Source organism: Mauremys mutica, chromosome 20 (assembly GCF_020497125.1).
Source record: "Mauremys mutica isolate MM-2020 ecotype Southern chromosome 20, ASM2049712v1, whole genome shotgun sequence".
NCBI lineage: Eukaryota > Metazoa > Chordata > Testudines > Geoemydidae > Mauremys > Mauremys mutica.
Window position 1 is genome coordinate 8,264,988 of NC_059091.1, and position 20,067 is coordinate 8,285,054.

The window sequence follows — 20,067 nt, forward strand, 5'->3', positions numbered from 1 at the left end:
CCTGCCACCGATGGAAAGAGCAGGTGCAAATTCCACACTCCCTGGCCACAAAACACCCTCAAACCGGTGCTTCAAATCCCCCCAGTCCGTCCCATCCCAAGCTCCAAAGGTAACTGGCAACCCCAAAGAGAGGCACCTTCCATGGGCAATATCCTGATCAGGCCCCACCCCAGGATCTGTCCCGCTGGGTCTGAGCACAAGTCCCTTCCCCCCCACACACACACACCTTTGCTGCTGCACACACACAGACACACACTCACACACACACACACTCTCTCTCTCTTTCTCTCTCTCTCTCTTTGCTCCTGCACAGTGCTTCACTCACCTCCCCCAGCTCTGCAATCCCAGCTCCCCTACAGCGGTCGGCTAACTCCTGCCGAAACAGCCACCACCGGGCTGGAGGGGGCTGGGGCCACCACGGCGGGGGTGGAGACTCCAGGAGCTAAATGTGCAGAGCTCACCCAAGTGACAAGTGACGGGCCACGGGGCAGGGGAAGGATGGAGCAGGGACCGGTGGAGAAAAGGGAAATTCACCCAGGATGGCAGGGGATGGGGAGAGCTCCTGGAATTATGCATTTTTTGTGTTGCAGTAGGAGCCCCTGTCACAGACTAGGATCCCATTCTGCTAGGTGCTGTACACTGTGTATTACGGTAGTACCTAGGAGCCTCACTCATGGCTCAGCACCCGTGTGCTAGGCACTGTACATTATTTATTAGGTGTATTACGGTAGCACCTGGGAGCCCCAGTCATAGGCCAGGACCCCACGGTGGTAGGGGCTGTACAAACCCAGAACCAAATGACAGGCCCTGCCCCGAAGAGCCTCCCCCCCCTGCATCACGGAGCCGACATAGGCTATGACGCTGCAGGAGAATTAACTCTACCCCCTGCGGCCCGGCCGGCAGAAGAGCAGAGGACACGAGCCCAAGGCACAAGTCCCGGTGCCCAGCCACTGCCATGACAGCACAAGGCGGGACCCGACCATATTCACCCCAAGAGGAAGAAGAGCCCAAGAGCCCACTGGGGATTTCGCTGTTGCTGTGGATTTTACATGGGAGGTGCCCAGATACTATGGTGATGGGCAGCAAAGTGAACCCCTGAGATTAACAGGCAGAGGGGAGTGTGGGGGGACACGTAGCTAGAGACTTCCACTCTGTGGGAATCCCTGAGGATCAGGGCCTCAGCTCCTCCAACCTGTTCAGCATCCCGGGCATCCATGGAGGAGCGGGAGGTGCCCAGGTGAATACCCAATTGGGAGACTTAATTGAAGGGGCCCCAGCTCAGACCCCTTTTCCCCCAGGGCAGGGGTGGGTGGGCACCTGTCAGCCACAGCTGGGATGTTCAGGGACAGACCAGAGCCCAGGAAGAGGGGGCAGCTCTGTCTCCACAGAGCCTGGGGCAAGGAGGCATCTAAAGACCTTTGTGGATCTGGGGTGAAGGAACTTACATGAGAAGTCTGTGGCAGAGCAGGGATTTGAACCCAGGTCCATCAAGAGCTAAACCAGCCCCCTACCACTGGCCTTTTCTTCCTCTCAGCAGCAACAGGCTACATACGCCTCAGGCGAGATGTCCATACCTGGGAGCGCAGCATCCTCCCCCCGACCAGTAAACCGACCCCCTTCGCCTGCTGCGAGGAGCCGTGTCCGAGCCGTGCCAGCGCCGTGTAATTACCATAAACCAGAAGCAATTAATACCTGCCATTCCCAGAACATTAAGCCGGGGAAGGCTCTTGAGTTCTCGGCTCTGACATTTAATACCTTTTAGCCAGTTAAATACCAATTGCTTATTAAAAACTCACACGGATGTTTAGTGCCCGCGCTGATGGATGGCTCGCCAGGCGCAGCCGGTTGGTGGTTGGTTTTGGGATGGTGCCAAGCAGCGGCACTCGTGTTTCCATCCCCCCTCGAGCCGTCAGTCTGATGTGCTCACCACCATTACAGGGGGGATCATTCCCGAGCCAGTTCCGGGGCGCAGTACCCGCCTCGTTAGGCCTTGGCTGGGGCATTCAGGTCAGGGGGATGGGAGAGAGAAGCCGGGGTGCATAGCGCAAGTGTGGGGGTGGGATCTCACCCGGGCTCTGACCATCCCTGCCGGCTGGCCCTGCCCCGCTGTGATCATCAAAAAACGTACTAAGGGGGAAAGTCAAGCCCTCGAAGCAGGGAATGGCCGTGGGAAGGGGGCCTCCATCCTTGTGCAGCTCCGTTAGAGAGTCTTCAACGCCAGGGCCCCCCGCCCGGCTCTGGAGGGGAGTCTGACCCTTCTGCCCATCCCCCCAAGCATGACCCCTTCTGCCCCATCACCTCCCTGTTCCGTTCTCCAGCCGCGCCTACCCCGTCCCATTCCCCCCCCCCCCCCCGGCCCAGCTCCTCGCCCACTCAGCCCCTGGTTCCCACTCCTGGCTCCTCATCCAATCTCTCTCTCTCCTCCTCCACACCCTCCTGTCCCCCTCCACTGGCTTCTGTCCAAATTTCCCTCCCAAAACTCTTCGTCCAATCTCATTGTCCCCACCCCCCTCTTTGCCACAGTCTCTTGGCTCAAGCAGGCTCAATTCTCCCCTTGGCTCGGTCAGATCTCGCCCATTCCCACCCCCCACATTGGGGCCCAGTCCCAGCCTTCCCCCGCAATGCCCAGTTTCCTTCCCCCTCCACCAGCCTCCAGTCCCCCTCTTCACCCCCCACCCAGGTTCCTTGGTCCAATCTCTTCCCCTCCTTCCCCAGGACCATCTCTTGTCCCCTCTGCCTGCGCATCAGGCAGCTTTCTCCTCCGCAGCGCCTGGGTCCAGCCATGGGGTCGGGGTGGGGGCACCAGGAGCACAGGAGAGACAGGCCCCCGCTCTCAGTTCCGGTGCCCACAATGCAGATAAATCTCTGCTCAGTTTCACATGACTTTACATTGTGCTGCTGCATCTACCCCTGTAGTGGGTCGCCGTCTACCCCTGTGTGACCCCTGTTTTCAAGAGACTTTGTATCAAAGCCTCACATGGAGCCTTGGTATATGGAAACTTTGTATCAAAGCCTCATGTCGAAACTTTGCATCGCCCTGGGTAGAATGTTATAGCCCCTAAGGATAGAACGAGAGAGAAGAAAAATGTCTTTTTGCTCAGAGAACAAGATCTCCGCCCCCCCAAAACTCCTTAAGCAATGGCCCTGTTGAATGACCGAGGTGTGAATGAGCAAGGGGGGAAGGCAGCACCTCCAGGCAGCCTCAACCCTTGGAGAGGGGCTGGGAGCCAGACCCAAGGACAATAAACCCTGTCAAGCGGGCTCATTAAAGACACACTGACGGCCTGGGGGGTTAGAAGCCAGCACCTTCCTTTGGAAACCCCCTCTGGGCAGCATTGAAGCAACACCCGGAAGAAAGCAGGACAAAGGCCCAACGGGAACAGACACCATTTCGAATCTGGTGCAGATTTGCACAAGAGGGAAGCGGCTATAAAGGTGGGGGGTCTTGCAGAGGACCCCGGGTCTCGTCTTGCCAACATGGGAGCATCGACCCGGATCGGCAGAAGCCCGGCTCCCCCATCTCACCCACCTGGCCAGTGCAGTTAAAGGGAGCAACCAGTTGGTAACAACAACAAGACAGAGTGTGTGTGTGTGAGAGAGAGAGAGAGTGCCTATACCCTAGGCATATGATACAGTGTTAATTAATACCTGTAGTGCTAATAAATGTGGTGTTTTGCCTTAGTCCCCCTGAAAAGATCCTGTACAGTACAGGAGACCTGGAGCTGCAGTTGCAGGGAAAGTCGTGCTTGGCCCCGGGCGGCGCATAGACGGACTTTTCAGGGACTTCAGCTGCTAAAATCTAGGCCTCTACTGAGCATGTGCAAGGTGTGATTGTTCAAAGGCTCCCACTTTAGCCAAATTTGGGTGGGGTTTCCCAGGGATGGCAAAAGGCACATCCCTGCCCCCCCTGCCAAATTTCAAGTCCCTGCCCCAGCCCAGGAGGCCACTAGCGCCGCTCGAAGAAAAGGGCACCAGAATTGGTTTAACCTGGGCAAAAGCGTCTGGCTCCTCAGCCTGATTCTCAGAACCCAGGTTAGCTGAAATCCTCCAGCCAACTCCCACCTGAAGCAGGCGCCCAGGGCGGGAAAATTCAGCCTGAGCGGCTAACGTGTGGCAAAGTGATAAGCCACTGAAAATAGGGTCGTGTAATGGGATTCATTGGGCAACTGACACCGTCGACCCTGCCTATGGGCGGCCTCAGGGGTCAAACCTGAGACCCATGGATCTAAGCGCGTGAGTCTCTCCTGCCTGACCTAAAAGACTCACCTCTGGGAGTTAGGGCTGCAGGTCACTCCCCAACTTCTACATATGCCCCAGCCACTACAGGGGGCCAGAGCAGCACCTTGAGTGGGTGCAGGGTGGCCCTGCCCCATAGAGCTCACAGCTCAATGGGTGGGAGGGGAAACTGAGGCACAGAGGGAGGCAGGGACCTGTCCAAGTTCTCCCCACAGGTCGGTGGCAAAGCAGCGAATGGCAGCCCTCCTGAGGCCCGGTCCGTGGCACAAGGCAACTAGCGTGACACACATCCCTCCTCTCACTCATTGCAGCTTGATTTGAACGGGTGCCCAGGGGTATGGGGGGAGGGTCCTTGCTACACTTGCCCCACCCATCAATACCCTTGAGCACATGGCAGAGCTCCAGCTGTGTCCCCGGGTCTCTGCTGTCACCATCCCGCAGAGACAGATCCCAGCTACGTCACTGTCACCATCCCGCGGAGACAAATCCCAGCTACGGTCTGGCTGTGTCCTCACCGGGCTGGGCGTGTGCTGCTCCGTGCGCCCGTCAGGCTCTGCTTGCCCAGCTGTCTGGCCCTGCCCCAGCATGTCCGTCTGTCTGGCCGCGGACACCTGTCCCCTGAAGGGAGGCCCGGTCCTGTGCAGCAGGAAGACGGCTGTTGCCTTTTCATTAAAATCGTGGTTGTGAGGCTTGTAAAGGGGAAGTCACGGGGGTGCGAGGGGTCACCGTGCCACTCGCCCCACCCCCCGCCCAGCACCACACACAGACTGCTACAGCGGGGGAGGCAGTGTGGCCTAGTGGATGGTGCACGGGACTGGGACTTTGGAGACCTGAGTTTTAGTCCCAGCTCTGCCACTGGTCTGCTGGGCAACTTGGGCAAGTCCCCGCCACGCGCCTCAGTTTACCCATCTCTACAGTGGGGATAATGATACTTACCTCCTTTGTAATGCACACTTTAAATAGCCCCCTCCATGACCAGGGACCCAGGGCTCCGAGCTGGACACATTGGGGCAAAGCTGCCTTGTCCTCCACCCAACCTTGCAGCCAGCAGGGATGTGTGTGCGGGGAGCAGGGGTCTGCTTCCCGGCCTGGCTGCCTCCCACCCAGGACTGGGATGGTGTGAGGGCTTGTGATGCTTGCAGCCACAGGCCAGCTCATGCCAAGGCCTCCATGGGACGGTGACAGTGACGTAGCTGGGATCTGTCTCCAGGGGACGGTGACAGTGACGTAGCTGGGATCTGTCTCTGCGGGATGGTGACAGTGACGTAGCTGGGATCTGTCTCCGGGGACGGTGACAGTGACGTAGCTGGGATCTGTCTCTGCGGGACGGTGTCAGTGACGTAGCTGGAGTCTTTCTCCGCGGGACGGTGTCAGTGACGTAGCTGGGATCTGTCTCTGGGGACGGTGACAGTGACGTAGCTGGGATCTGTCTCTGGGGACGGTGACAGAGACGTAGCTGGGGTCTGTCTCTGCAGGATGGTGACAGTGACGTAGCTGGGGTGGTCTGACCGGCTCACTGGTGGGTTGATAGTGATAACATTGGTATTCGAATGGTAAGAATGTGTGGAGACCCTGTGACTGGATTCATCTCACACATAATGTCTGATGTGGGGATGTGATATCTGAGGGGCCGTATTTGGAGCCTCTGGACTGAGTCACAGTATGGGGAGGGCCATTAACTGAAACTGCCCCGCCCCACACAAGGGGAGCCCCAGAGAGGCCAGCCAGGCCCTGTGTGGCCCTAACAGCTGGAAACGCCCCACATCTGGGTTGAGAATCCATCGGCAGAAGAACTAAAGACGCCTGCTGGTGAGGTGAATCGGGCACGGTGGATTCCTCCCATCAGCTGAGTTTGTTGCTCAGGGCACCTGGCAGGAGGGAGATCAAAACCCCAGCAAAGGAACTGAGCATGTCTACGCTGCTTGGACATGGCGGGGGAGGGAGAGGCCCAGGTTTCTAGGCATAAGCAAGAGATCCCCAACTGCTTGGCATGGGTTAGCCCTAACGGTCGAATCGGGCTTGCTGATTACAGATGCCTGGGAGGTGAGCCAGCCCGGAGAGCCCAAGGGGGCTGCCTGTGACTCCGAACTAAGGCTGTTAAAGTGCCTGAGGAGTTTGCACCGGATGCAGTTGGCTGGTGAAATCGATGTGGCGAAGTCACAGCTGACGTAGGGGTGGACCCTGGTGTTTACAGGCGGCTCTGGGGTTGGTACCCTCGTCCTGGCGTCACCGTGGGGAGCGTTACCAGGGTGACGACACATCTAGGTCGGGGGGAGGGGCAGCTGGGGCAGCTTCTCAGGCCCCACGGCAGCCTGCAGCCAAGTCCGTATGCAGTGTCACAGCTAGTGACTGTGGCAGCTAACGGCTCGTGGCCCCTGGCAGAGACAAATCCCAAGGGAATCCCAGCTCCCTCCGATGAGCACAGGACACCTGGGTTCTAGACCCAGCTCTGGGAAGGGGAGTGGGGCCTCGCAGGTCAGAACGGGGGCTGGGAGTCAGGACTCCTGGGTTCTGCACTCGGCCCTTGGAGGGAGTAATGGCTCATGGTCAGCTCAGGAGGACGGTGAATCAGGATTCCTGGGCTTTAATCTCTGCCACTGACACCCTGGGTGACCCTGGGTCAATCCCGTCCCCATTCTGTGCCTCAGTTTCCCTTTGGTAGACTGGGGGTGTTGCTATTTCCCTGGCCCACAGCAGGGGCAGGGGTTCTTGGAGACTCATGACTCAGCCTGTTACATGAACTGATTCTGGTGCTTCGAGCCCCTTGGCCGAAAGGTGCCCAAGCAGGGGGCGGAGGGTCATTCTGAGGGCCCCGTTGGCCCTGCCCAAACTCAGCTGAACAGTGAGTCTCCCTTCACCCGGGAGCTACCCTGCAGCCCGGCTCGGTGCTGGGGCAGGGATCAGGGCCCCTCCCAGAAGGTTGTTCCCGCTCATAGCAGCCTGGTGAGATGAGTTTGCTGGGTCTCAGTCCTCTGGTTATTATTCCCATGTGTGTTACAACAGCCCTGGGCCCCATCGCACCAGGCCCTGCACAGACCCAGCATGACAGTCCCTGCCCAAAGTGCTCTCAGCCTGAAGAGACACAGGGCGGGGAGGGGAAACTGAGGCACAGCACGGGGACGAGTTGCCCACGGTTACCCAGCAGGCCCTGGCAGAGCCAGGCATGGAGCTCGGGTGTCCTGAGGGCCTGTTCAGTGCTCTATCCACTAGGACACGCTACCTCCCTGCCACACAACCCCTCCCCCTCCCGGATGGCACTGACGGTGCCCTCATCAGCAGAGACCAAGGAGTGAATGGCGGGGAGGAGGGTCAGGGCGGGAGAGCCCACAATGACGGGGCCATCCCTGGGGCGGGGGGGCCCTCAGGCCCATCGGGCTCCTGGAGCAGCAAGACAGCGGCATTGGTTGGTGAATTAAAAAACAAACGGCTCAGCTGTGTGTGCACAGCACGGCCGTGAGTGCAGGGGGGACACACACGGATACAGAGTCATATGCACACGCACATACACACCCGCATGGTGCACACACAGCTGTCCACATCGACACACGCATGCACCTTCCACACTGCAGCCAGAATGTCCTTCTCTTTGTCCTTCCTCCTCTGCCTCCAGCCCCTGCCTCGGTGGTCTCTCCTGCAAGGGACAGCGACCCCTGATGGCCAATCACCCCTAGAGCTGGGCAGCTCACGCCCTGCAAGTGACAGATGCACCCGCTTGCTGGCCAGCGACGCGTCTGCCGCTAGATCCCCCCATCAACCCCCCCCGGCCAACGCCACGAGTCACCAAACGCGCAAAGGCTCTGCCGTGACACTGCCTGCTCCGTGACCGGACGCTGTAAGTCACACGGCGGCGTTTCACAGAACCACAAGAAACGCACTCCGAGGGCCGGAGCCTGAGGCCACGGCCGCCCTGCGGGGCTACAGCAGCAGAGCTAAGCCGGCCTAAGCCCCCCAGGGTGTCACAGCCCCTGGCCGGGCGGGGTTTCCCCTCGTGCTAGGAGCACCTCCCTGCCTTTGGCCCGGCTGTGTCTCCGCGGCCAAGCCTGGATGGCCCCGCACCCTGACCCAGGTACCCTGTGGGCTGCTGACCTTTTAAATGTAGGCCAAGCCCGACAGTGCTTGAGCAGATCAGCTGATCCCGAGGTGACTGGATCAGCATCTAAGGCCCTTCCTGGGACGTCAGCCCCGTGTACTAACGGGCGCTTTAATTTAACCAGAGCCAGTAGCTGGCAGCCAGCCCCTCTCAGCCGAGAAACACAGGGAGGGGATTAATGAGGGGAACCCACACCCAGGGAAGTTCATCCCCGAGGCCCTTCCAGACGATGCTGTGGCCCAGGTAAGTTACTGAGTTCAGTACAGGGTAAGGGGGTGAAATCCTCTGGCCTGGGTTTTGCCGGGGGTCAGACTAGATAAGCTGCTGCGCTCTGCCGGCGTGAACAAGGCCTGTTCTGGATGAGCTGGCAGTGCTGAGCTGGGAGGTGCTTGCACCAGTATTTTCACCAATCCTTGTGACTAGCGAATAACCCGGCCTCCGGGAGAGACAGCCCGCGGAGAGGGGGCTGCAGCTGGGGAAACGGTTGCCGATCGGTTATTAATTATTTGTGTGACAGCAGCATCTACAGATCCCAGCTGAACTCGGGGTCCGGGCGCCGGGCGCTGCACAGACACAGAGTAAGAGACAGCCCCTGCTCCAAAGAGCTCGCCATCCAAATACACACAGGGTGGGAGGAGAAACTGAGGCACAGAGCAGGGACCGGTCACCCAGCAGGTCGGGGGCAGAGCCAGAAACAGAACCCAGGTGTCCTGACGCTGGTCTCACCCACTCTTTTCTGGCTATTTCACCTGCTCTTTCCCAAAAGAAAACTGGCTCCAATCGCTTTGTCGACTGGTTTGTGGCACCCAAGAGGACTCAAGAAGACTCGAGGCCCCGATCCCGGTGTGAGCCCTGGGCAAGAGGCCCCAGCACTGGCCTCACCTGGACCCAGCAGCAGGGTCCTGGGTGGTTCTCATGGACAGGACAGTTCGGTGTGTTCGGAATTCTTCCAAGGCCAATTACCGCCGACTAACGAGCCCTGTTTGATTCCTAATAAATATACATATAAATAAAGTGATCAATGCACAAATTAGCTCCTATTTCACGAGCGGGAGGGACCCCCCCCTCGCAGAAGGTGCTTTCCTGCTAATGGACAATAGGAGGCCAGAGCATCCAGGGGGTGGGGGAGGGGCCTGAGAGTCAGGACTCCGGGTTCTCTCTCTGGCGGTAGGAGGCGAGTGGGGTCTAGTGGGATAGAATCGAGGGGCGGGGGTTGGGATTCTGGACTCCTGGGTCCCAACGCCCTCTTGGAAGGCAAGAAGCGGGTCTTGCACTGTCCTTCAAAGCAGCTGGTACCAGAGACGGGAGTGGTGCGGACAGAGCCCAGGGCTGATCCTACCCAGCAATTCCTACCTCCTGGGGACTGGAGTATGGGTGGCCCGGCCACTGGCTCTGTGAGGCTGCTTCGTGCATGCACGTGGACTGTCCCCTGCACACACACACACACACTGCTCCATGCACACTCACCCCTGTACCAGGTCTCTGTTCCTGGGGTGTATGTCATTAGGGCAGGCTCCTTTCGTCGCCCTGGGAGCCCTCAAGTGGCCCTGGACGTGTCCTGTTCTCTCCCATGCCAGCAGAGTGGCCATGTGAGGGGAGCTGGCCTGGTGTCTGTGGGTGCAGGCCGTGAATACGGGTATCGGGCCGGGGCGGGAGAGGGTGTCTTTGTGGGGCCATGGGCTGTGAAGCGCACAAGGCCGGGCGAGTCCCGATTGCAGCTTGGGTCACCCGGCGCTGGGGACGCAGGGTCTGAAACTGACTTGGTCTCGCTGGAAAGGGGGGAGAATCTCCAGGAGCCTCAATATCCTTCTGATGGGAAATACCCCAGATTCCCCCAGATGGGTCTCAGCTCAGGGGCCGCAGGGAGTTGCCAGGAGCTGGGACGGGCTCCAAGCGATGGATCGAGGAGGGGGAAAGGGCGGTGATACGGAATCATCGATAATTAATGCATCATGGATCCTGATTAGTAAAGGGGCGCGGCCATGGGCGGAGCTGGCCAGTGCCCAATGGGGCCGGCCTGTCTTCCCCGGCCCAGCCGCTGCCTCCCTGGGATAGACGGGACGTGGAGCATCTCTCTGCAGTGTTCCCCTCAGATGGCAGACAGATGGCGGCCCTGGCTGAGCCCCGGCAGGGTTTACAACGTGCCAGCGAGGGTCACGTCTCATAAACCCGCCCGGCGCTACAGATGTCTTCATAATATTTTACGAGGCCGCGCGCTGTTTCCCATAATTCAACAGGGAGAGGGGGAGGGGGAAAGTGGTGGCGAGGGAGGTGCAAGGAGAGTGAGAGGACGGGAGAGAAGGGGGAGCTGATGGATAAAGGGGGAGAGGTAGAGGGGAGGAGAAAGAGTCGGGAGAACTGTTGGGTTCTGAGAGTCCAGGGCTGGGGTAGCACGGGGCTGCGGGTTGGGATTGGGGGGCACCGGCTGAGCTGGGGGGGAGCCCAGGGCTGGGGTGGCAGGGGCTGCGGGTCGGGAGTGAGGGGCACCGGCAGAGCTGGGGGGGAGCCCAGGGCTGGGATAGCAGGGGCTGCGGGTCAGGAGTGAGGGGCACCGGTGGAGCTGGAGGGGGCTGGGATAGCAGGGGGCTGCGGGTCGGGAGTGAGGGGCACCGGCAGGGCTGGGGGGAGCCCAGGGCTGGGCTAGCAGGGGCTGTGGGTCGGGAGTGAGGGGCATCGGCAGAGCTGGGGGGAGCCCAGGGCTGGGCTGGCAGGGGCTGCGGGTTGGGAGTGAGGGGCACCGGCAGAGCTGGGGGGAGCCCAGGGCTGGGCTAGCAGGGGCTGTGGGTCGGGAGTGAGGGGCATCGGCAGGGCTGGGGGGAGCCCAGGGCTGGCAGGGGCTGTGGGTCTGGAGTGAGGGGCACCGACAGAGCTGGGGGGAGCCCAGGGCTGGCAGGGGCTGCGGGTTGGGAGTGAGGGGCACCGGCAGAGCTGGGGGGAGCCCAGGGCTGGGATAGCAGGGGCTGCAGGTCGGGAGTGAGGGGCACCGGCAGAGCTGGGGGGAGCCCAGGGCTGGGCTAGCAGGGGCTGTGGGTCGGGAGTGAGGGGCACCGACAGAGCTGGGGGGAGCCCAGGGCTGGCAGGGGCTGTGGGTCGGGAGTGCAGGGCACCGACAGAGCTGGGGGGAGCCCAGGGCTGGGCTAGCAGGGGCTGTGGGTCGGGAGTGAGGGGCACCGACAGAGCTGGGGGGAGCCCAGGGCTGGGCTAGCAGGGGCTGTGGGTCGGGAGTGAGGGGCACCGACAGAGCTGGGGGGAGCCCAGGGCTGGGCTGGCAGGGGCTGTGGGTCGGGAGTGAGGGGCACCGACAGAGCTGGGGGGAGCCCAGGGCTGGGCTAGCAGGGGCTGTGGGTCGGGAGTGAGGGGCACCGACAGAGCTGGGGGGAGCCCAGGGCTGGGCTAGCAGGGGCTGTGGGTCGGGAGTGAGGGGCACTGGGAGAGCTGGGGGGAGCCCAGGGCTGGGCTAGCAGGGGCTGCGGGTCGGGAGTGAGGGGCACCGGCAGAGCTGGGGGGAGCCCAGGGCTGGGCTAGCAGGGGGCTGCGGGTCGGGAGTGAGGGGCACCGACAGAGCTGGGGGGAGCCCAGGGCTGGGCTAGCAGGGGGCTGCGGGTCGGGAGTGAGGGGCACTGTTCCACTGGGCTCTGCCGGGGCCCCTCAGTCCCGCTTGGGGGGCTCCCTGCGGCCCGGCTGCATCTCTCCAGCAGGGACGCGGCCTTGGATCCGCAGCTTCCCCACGCTGGGTCCGAGCAGCGATTTGTCACCGACCGGGTCCTCTGCAGAGACACGGTCTCGCCCAGCCTCCAGCAGGGACAGGCGCCACCCCGTGGCCATTCTAGGCACAGCAGCGCCCGGAGCGCACAGCTGTGACAGGTCAGAGCAAATGGATGAATTCTAAGAAAATCTGTAAATCTAATAACTACAATCCATGCAGGGTACGACACGAGTAACAATTAAAACACCCTCTCATTACAGATTGCATTAAAATATAACATACAGAAATGGATGCAGATATTCATCATCATTACTACAGTATTTGATTATTAATGTACTATTATTACTGCTAAATATGTAGATTACAATAGTGCTGAAAAGCTGCAGCCACTTGGACATTGTCCTGTACGGACACAGGGAGTCCTGTGAACCGTAGCCCTGTTCTAATAAGAAATATCAAAGATCAAAGCTCAATAAGAAAAGACAAGCTAAGAAATGAAGGAACGAAGCCAATACTGTGGAAATGTTAAGTAAATCTTATGTAAAATATGAAATATCACAAACTCTGAACATATTTGCCCTGGGTACGTTGGGGTGTTATTGATTGTTTTCATGTGGTTATTCTACTATGTAATGAAACACCTCTTGTGGGCTGAGCTTGCGGGATAAAGGCCTTCTGATGGCTTCTGGCAGAGAAAGGGAACAGATGTGGGGTTTTTAGTTCAATGAAACTGTTTCAAAGTTCATTCGATTGTCAGTAAAACAAACACCCCACCAAGGCAGCCGGTCCCTGGCACCTCCCCTCGGAGGACCCCGCAGCACTTTGGCCCCTTTCTTTTTCACAGCCTCTGAAGTAGATTGAGGTGCATGCTGAAAATGGGGAAACTGAGGCAGAGAGGGAGCGGAAGGGACCTGTCCACACAAGCACACAGGACACATCCCTGGCAGAGCTCAGGGTAGAACACACCTGCTCTGAGCCACGAGATCAGTTGTTCGCAGCGAGGGGCCCGCAGCCGCCTGGGGGTCCACAGCCTGATTTCCAGAGGGTCCCGCATCTCCATTCAAAATGGTTTTTTTAGGGGTCCACACATGAAAAAAGGTTGAAAATCACTGCACTAGACCCCACTCCCCTCCCAGGGCTGGGATAGAACCCAGGAGTCCGGGCCTGCACCAGCGTTTGAACAAGGGCCTTGTAGGCACGGGGGGGGGGCACCGACCCCCATTGGCCACTGCCCTTCGCCAGCCCCCTCCGTTCCCACTCACGCCCAGGGCAGCACGGCCAATGCTTCCCGGCGCACGGCCCAACTCGGCCACCAGGTGTCGCTGGAGGACAGGGTTAGGGAGCCACCGGGCCTGCAGGAGGGGCGAGGTGGCACGTCCCGGCCACCTAGCGCACAGCTAATGAATGGAGGGCAGGGGCAAGAAGAGAACCCAGGAGTCCTGGCTCCCAGCCCCGTCTCCCCTGACCCCCCTCCGCCCCCCGAGCTGGGGACAGGACCCAGGAGTCCTGGCTCCCAGCCCCGTCTCCCCTGACCCCCCTCCGCCCCCCGAGCTGGGGACAGGACCCAGGAGTCCTGGCTCCCAGCCCCGTCTCCCCTGACCCCCCTCCGCCCCCCGAGCTGGGGACAGGACCCAGGAGTCCTGGCTTCCAGGCCCGTCTCCCTTGACCCCCGAGCTGGGGACAGGACCCAGGAGTCCTGGCTTCCAGCCCCGTCTCCCTTGACCCCCCTCCGCTCCCCGAGCTGGGGATAGGACCCAGGCGTCCTGGCTCCCAGCCCCTGCAGTTAATGGCATCCCAGCATCTGTGTAAATTGCTCTGTGAAGGAAGCTCTGCTCCAGCCTAATTTGCTTCACCCCCGCCCCAGCCAATCATGCCCCCCCCTTCCCTGAAGTCTCCCCTTCTCCACTCCAATTCCCACCCCATGGCCTGCTGCCCCCTCCAGTGCCCTGGCCCCGCTTCCCAGTCTCCTCCCTTCCTCCAAACAGCCCCCCATGTAACCACACAGCTGAGCTCTGACAGCCCCCCCCCCCCGGGAGTTCTGCCAGCCACCCTCACGGCCCCATCCTCCCCCTGGCGCCAGGCTCTGCCCGCCCAGCCACAGCGCTGCCGGCCCCACAGCAGGGCAGGGGAGCAGCACGTCTGAGCCCACGGGCAAGTCCTCGCCAAAGCCACTGCAGCCACGGCCCACACCCGCTCTCAGGTGGGCAGCTGGTGCTCCGGGTAGGACACCCAGGTTCTCTCCCCAGCTCAGAGTGGAATGAGGTCCAGCGCCCGGAGCCGATGGAGAATGAGGTCAGGACTCCTGGGTCCCACTGCAGACTGAGCAAGCCCTTCAGTGTCCGTGCTTGGGCAGGGGTCTGAGGGACAGAGGTGCTGGGACCTGCAACCCATGGGGTTTGGGTGCTGGGAGCAATCAGGCCACACAGGACACCCCCAAACTGGCCAGCCCCAGCGGAGGCCACTTGTGAAAGCTGCAGCTTGTCCCGTGTGGCTCCGTTCGCTCCCCTGCAGCAGAGCCAACATGGACTCGCCTTCGCAAAGCCGAGTGCTGCCAGCACAGCAGCAAGAACAGGACCCAGGAGTCCTGGCTTCCAGGCCCTGCTGCTTAAACCACTAGAGTCCACTTGCTGCTCTGCACTAGGAATGGAACCCAGGAGTCCGGCCAGCCAGGGCCAGGTTCCTCACAGGCACACCGCGAGATGCCCCGAGCCAGGAAGAGTTGCATCAGGTTGAGCACCAATGGGACTGAGCCTGCATGTGGCGGGGGGGGGGGGGGATCACATGGCTACAGGCCCCCCTAGGGAATACCCCCCATCTGAAGAATTGAAGCTTGCAGTGAAATCATCCTGTCTGGTTGCCCAGGGAACCATCCATCTGCAACCCCATGGGACTGACTGCCCGAGTCTACACTGCAAACTTGCACGGGGGAAGCCACCCTGATGCTGCTGTAGCGCATCTGGTGAAGACCCTGTAAGCCGACGGGAGAGCTCTCCCATTGGCTTAATGACTCCACCTCCGCGAGAGGCGGGAGAAGCCCTACACGGGGAGTTGGTCGGTGTAACTGCATTGCTCAGGGGTGGATTTTTCACACCCCTGACCGACGTCGCTATACCGAAGTGCGTAGTGTAGACCCGGCCTCAGGGGCTGCCCCATACACCTGGCTGCTGCGTCGACACTGGAATGTAGTGACACCACTGGCATTTGGAAGCATGAACTCTTCCACTGCTGACCGTTTAGCAGCACACCAGCCGGCTGTGCTAGGATTGTGGGGCTCGCATGGACACAGAGGGGTGACTTGTCCATAGGCCCCTTTTGTGGGTGGCACCCAAGGGAAGGTGAAAAATCTCCATGGGAAGCCCCCGATGCGCACAAGAGAGATGAGGGCAGAATGGGACATGGCGAAGGACAGGGACGGTCCCTTCCCAGGGCAGGGCTGAGGCCCATGAGAGGGGGGCCAGGTGTGTGGGAATTCACCCCATAACTGCCTGCCCCTTATATCCCAACAGGACATTAGTCTGCAGGGCTGAGAAACAGCAGCTTGCACCAGCCTTGACTTCACCGCAGGGAAGAATTTCCCGCTCCGACTGTGCCTGAAAGGACGCTGGTAGCTCCACTAGCTTCCATGGCTCCAGGGTGCTTTGCACCTGCTCAGAATCTGGCCTGATGTGTCTGTTTCGCCCACGTGACTGAGCGATGCACCAAGAGCAGGAGCTGTGTAGGGGGCTTTCTATGCAGGACAATTATATCCACACACACGGAGACAAGAGCGGGGGAGGAAAAACCACACAGGACCCTGTATTGAAAAGTAACCATTTATTAGAACCAATACAAGAGTATGAAAGAGTGCGAAGGGACAGGGGGCCTTTGTAACATGTCAGTCTCATGATGGGAAAAAGATCCCTATTTTAAAAACATCACCATTTAAAAAAAAAGCGTAACATACATCAGCGGAGAGACAGGCTACACTACCGAACATCACACGATAGAGGGGAGCGCCGGGAGCCACACGCCGGCTCCCACAGACACTTTGCGCCACACAGTAGCGCCTGGCTACGGTCTGGAGGACAGAGTCCCACACTCTCCTGGCAAGTCAGTTCTAACAGAGAGACGGGTTCGAATGCTGCCCACAGCCCCCACACCAACAGTGCTGTGCCACCTACTGCCTAGGCAAGGCAGCGGCGACACAGCAAGGACACAGATACCGCCTGGCACAAGGCGGGAGCAGCCATGGGTCCTTCTCAAGTCTCTGCCAATCGCGCTTGGTCCTGCAGCCCTTACTCACACCAAGCAGCGATTGGACAGCTGGCAGGAGAGAGGGTTGGGCCCATAGTTTAAAGTAACACTGTCAAATCATTTAGGAATAAAATGTGTCAGACCTTGAAATGATCCAGCCTGCTGAGCAATGGCTGCTGAACTCTCCGGGGGAGAGGGAGTCATTTTGTCAGAGATGTACTTTTTTTAAAAAGGGGGTTCACCCCCTGTTAAGGGGAGGGGGGAAACCATCAAAAAATGTGGGTGCTGAACCCCTAAAAGCTCAGATTGGCTAGGAAGGAAAGATGCCCCCAAATGTAATGGCAGGGCCTAGCCCCCTGGAACACTAGAAAGTGACAATTAGAAAGTAGCCCTGTATGTTGCTGATTCACCCTTATAAGAGCACGGACTCTACATTTGTCAATGGAGGCACCTATGCTACAACGAAACAACTGTGCTGGGAGACTCAACACTAGGCTGAACTAAGGCTCTGTCTTGCCTTTACATGTGGGATCAGAGCAAGTTTTAACCATTAGCAAATCATGCCTCACCACTAATCGGGGGACGGAGGGAGGTCCAATTTATAAGAGGAGGAAGAGAATTGTCATGTTCCAGCTTAGAGAGGCTCAGCTGTGATCCCAGATAAAATTAGAACATCTGTGACAAAAATTCATGTGTTTAATTAAAACATAATTAATTTCCCCTCTTCACTTGCAAGTTACGAGTCCTTGCAAGTGGCAGTCTCCATGGAACAGAGGGAGAGGACAGACTGGAACTAGACTCTCTAAAAGTTAATCGTTGCCTTTAAACGCAGGCCGGATCCAACCTTTAGCGCAAAAGACTTGAAATCGTTGGCAAGCGGCTTTGAGAACTGACTCGGCCTAAAAAGTGTCCACACAGAAGTGCTCAGTATATAAAAGAAAGATTTTTAAAAAAACACACTAGTTACAAAGCTGGCCAGAGACCACACCCATATCTCAGAATGACCCCTCCCCAGATCCCTTCTATGTAACAACGACAAAAGAAATTTGACAAAAAGTTAGCGTTCTGCTTTGCCATAAAAAACACCATCAACACTGGGAACAGCAACTCGCGGGAGGGAGGGGATTGGCCAAGGGGACCGTTTTCCACGAAGGGGAGTGTGGACACGATACGTGTCGGAGGACCCAGTGCAGCAGGGCTGGGGAGCATTGAGTTGGCACACGGAGTTCTAGCTGCCTTGACTGCACTGGGTTACAGCCACTGACAAGGGATTAAAATAAAGAGCAAGAGGGCTCAGAAAAGCATGTCACCTGCCACACCCCTGGACTGTGTGTGTTCCTGGACCCACTGCCCTGGTGTGAGGCCGAGTCCCCCTCAAAATGCCATTTTTAAACAGGTGCAGCAGCTGTGGCCTGTCCCCCAGCTTCATTGAAAACCAGGTTTTCCGCAGCCCCACCCGACCAGTGTTTGAAAGTGGGTCTTGTTCAGTGACAACCGCACGTCAGGCGACCAGGAGCCTCAACCTGGGCCTTGGCAGATACGGAAGAGTGACTTCCATCTGCAGTGCAGCTTCCTTACTGGGGGTGTCCCCACCCCCAGCCATTCCTTTGAGTGGGTTCTCGCTCCTTTGCCTTTGGTCGGGTTTGTCTGAACGGGGGAAAGGGGGATTTATGAGCCAGGATTAAATGCTTTTCAGTTCCCCTTCTGCGTGCTACATGCCAGCCCCGTCCCAGTCGGAGCTGACCCTGCTTTGTGTTTGCAAATGACCCTGGTCCCCCCCCCACTACAAACCGAGCGCTGAAATGGCAGCTGGCTGGGCAATCGCTTTGACCTCCCTAGCTAGCATCAGCCTTCAACGTGACAACTACGGTGCAACAAGAGGATCCCAATCCTGGTGTCCATCCCCCACACCCCAAATGTAGCACACACAGGGAGGAATCAGACCGCATGTGACACTGGGAGGCATGCAGTACGTACTGCATTCTCGGGGCTTCCTACAGCCTTGTCTTAGCCTTTCAACTTCTCTCCCCACAGATGATGGGTTAGCAGAAGAGCAGCTCCCACTGAGCAATACGCAGGATTGTGGAGAGAGGAAAACAGCAGCACTCTGTACTTTAAAAATGCATCTGTGGATGGTAAATATTTGGTTATGCCACAGATGGCTAAGCAGTCACTGCAGGTATCCTTTTGTCTGATGCCCCGGTGCTTTCTGCCAGCAGGCGGCTGCCTACACAGAACTGGTCAGAAGCAGTCCCATTAGCAGCTGCAATCATTAACAAGGGTAGAGAGAACAGGGTTTACACAGCAAAGGAAGGACAGAGTAATAGACGTGTGGGGGACATGACAGGGGGCTGAGGGCTCAACACCCCCAACCCAGTCTCTCTCCTCACCCCTAATTCCTTAGAGAAAGGGACTTGGAGCTCGTCTACATGAGCTGATTTTGCAGAACCAGTGTGAACACTTATGTGGACAATTATCTCAGGTTGGCTTTAGCCAATTCCTAACACGCTAATAAGTGCATCCACACAGCCTTTTGCGCTAGTTTAACGCGGTTAGTCTGAAACCGCACTGTTCCGGGCAGCTAGTTCACAGACCCTGAGCTGTTTTCTTGAGCGAGGGACACAATTTGCGATAAATGGGGCCAAGGAAAAGGGTTGGGTTTTGGTTCCCAGAAGATGCCAAAGGAAAACGTCTCCTCTTTCAGATGCTACCTGCCATTCCAGGAACTGACTTTGGCACGTAACCTTCTGCCCCGAACGCCCTGTGAGAAGAGGATTAGGACCAGAGTACTGCTCACAACTAGACATGTAGACTGGGATGCAAAATAAGCAATGCCTGGAGAGCTTTTCACTCTAGTATTAAGTATTTGGTTTCAGCCACAAACACGGTAAACCTCCCCCCGGACCTACTCAGTTTGCTAAGGGGTTTCTGACATCACTTCTTTACCCACCCTCTTACTCCCATGCCAGCTGCTGCATCTACTTTTCGAGCAATACCGATACCGGAAATCAGCAAAAGAAAACCTAGCCAGAAGGGAAGGTGGCTGGCCACCGGCAGAGAAGCTTCCTCTCTGCAACAGGAAAAGCAGCAAGACCGAGCATTCAAGGGCAGTTAAAAGGGAGCGACTGGGGAGGTATCTGGGGCAGACTCGACAGGCAGGTCTGTCTGGCGCACGAGCTTGCAGGCTGGTCCAGGGCAGCCCTGGCAGGAGATGACACCACATACTACACTGCCTGAGGCTGCAACCAACACAATCTATTACTGTCTAGAAGACACTTGGAATGCTGAAGCAACTTAAGAACCAGTTTGCATCTCCCATAGGAGCATAATTCAGGCTGGAAGGGAGAAGACTTAAGAGCTACCCTCAAGACTGACTGCTGAAACAGAGCCCCCACGTACCAAGCCTGCTGAGCCATGTGGCTCTAATCTGATTCATATCAGGCTTTTTATCCAGAGCCGTTTGCTTCCAGTAGAACACGCAGCGCAGCTAAAATGAGAGTCCAACAGGCTCACAGGGAGTCTTTGCAACCAGCTCTGGTCACAACCAGTGTTCCCTCTCATTTTTCCTACACATGTACGGAATTAATTTTGTTATGTGCACCAATATGGAGGTGATGTTGCACCATATTGGTGCATATAACAACATTCATGTGGGACCAAGAGGTTCGGAGTGTGCGATGGAGCTCAGGGCTGGGGCTGAGTGTGAGGTCTCTGGCTGGGTGGGTGGCCTCTGGGGTGGGGCCAGAAACAAGGGGTTTGGGGTGCAGGAGGGGGCTGAGGAGGAGCGGTTTGGGGTGCAGGC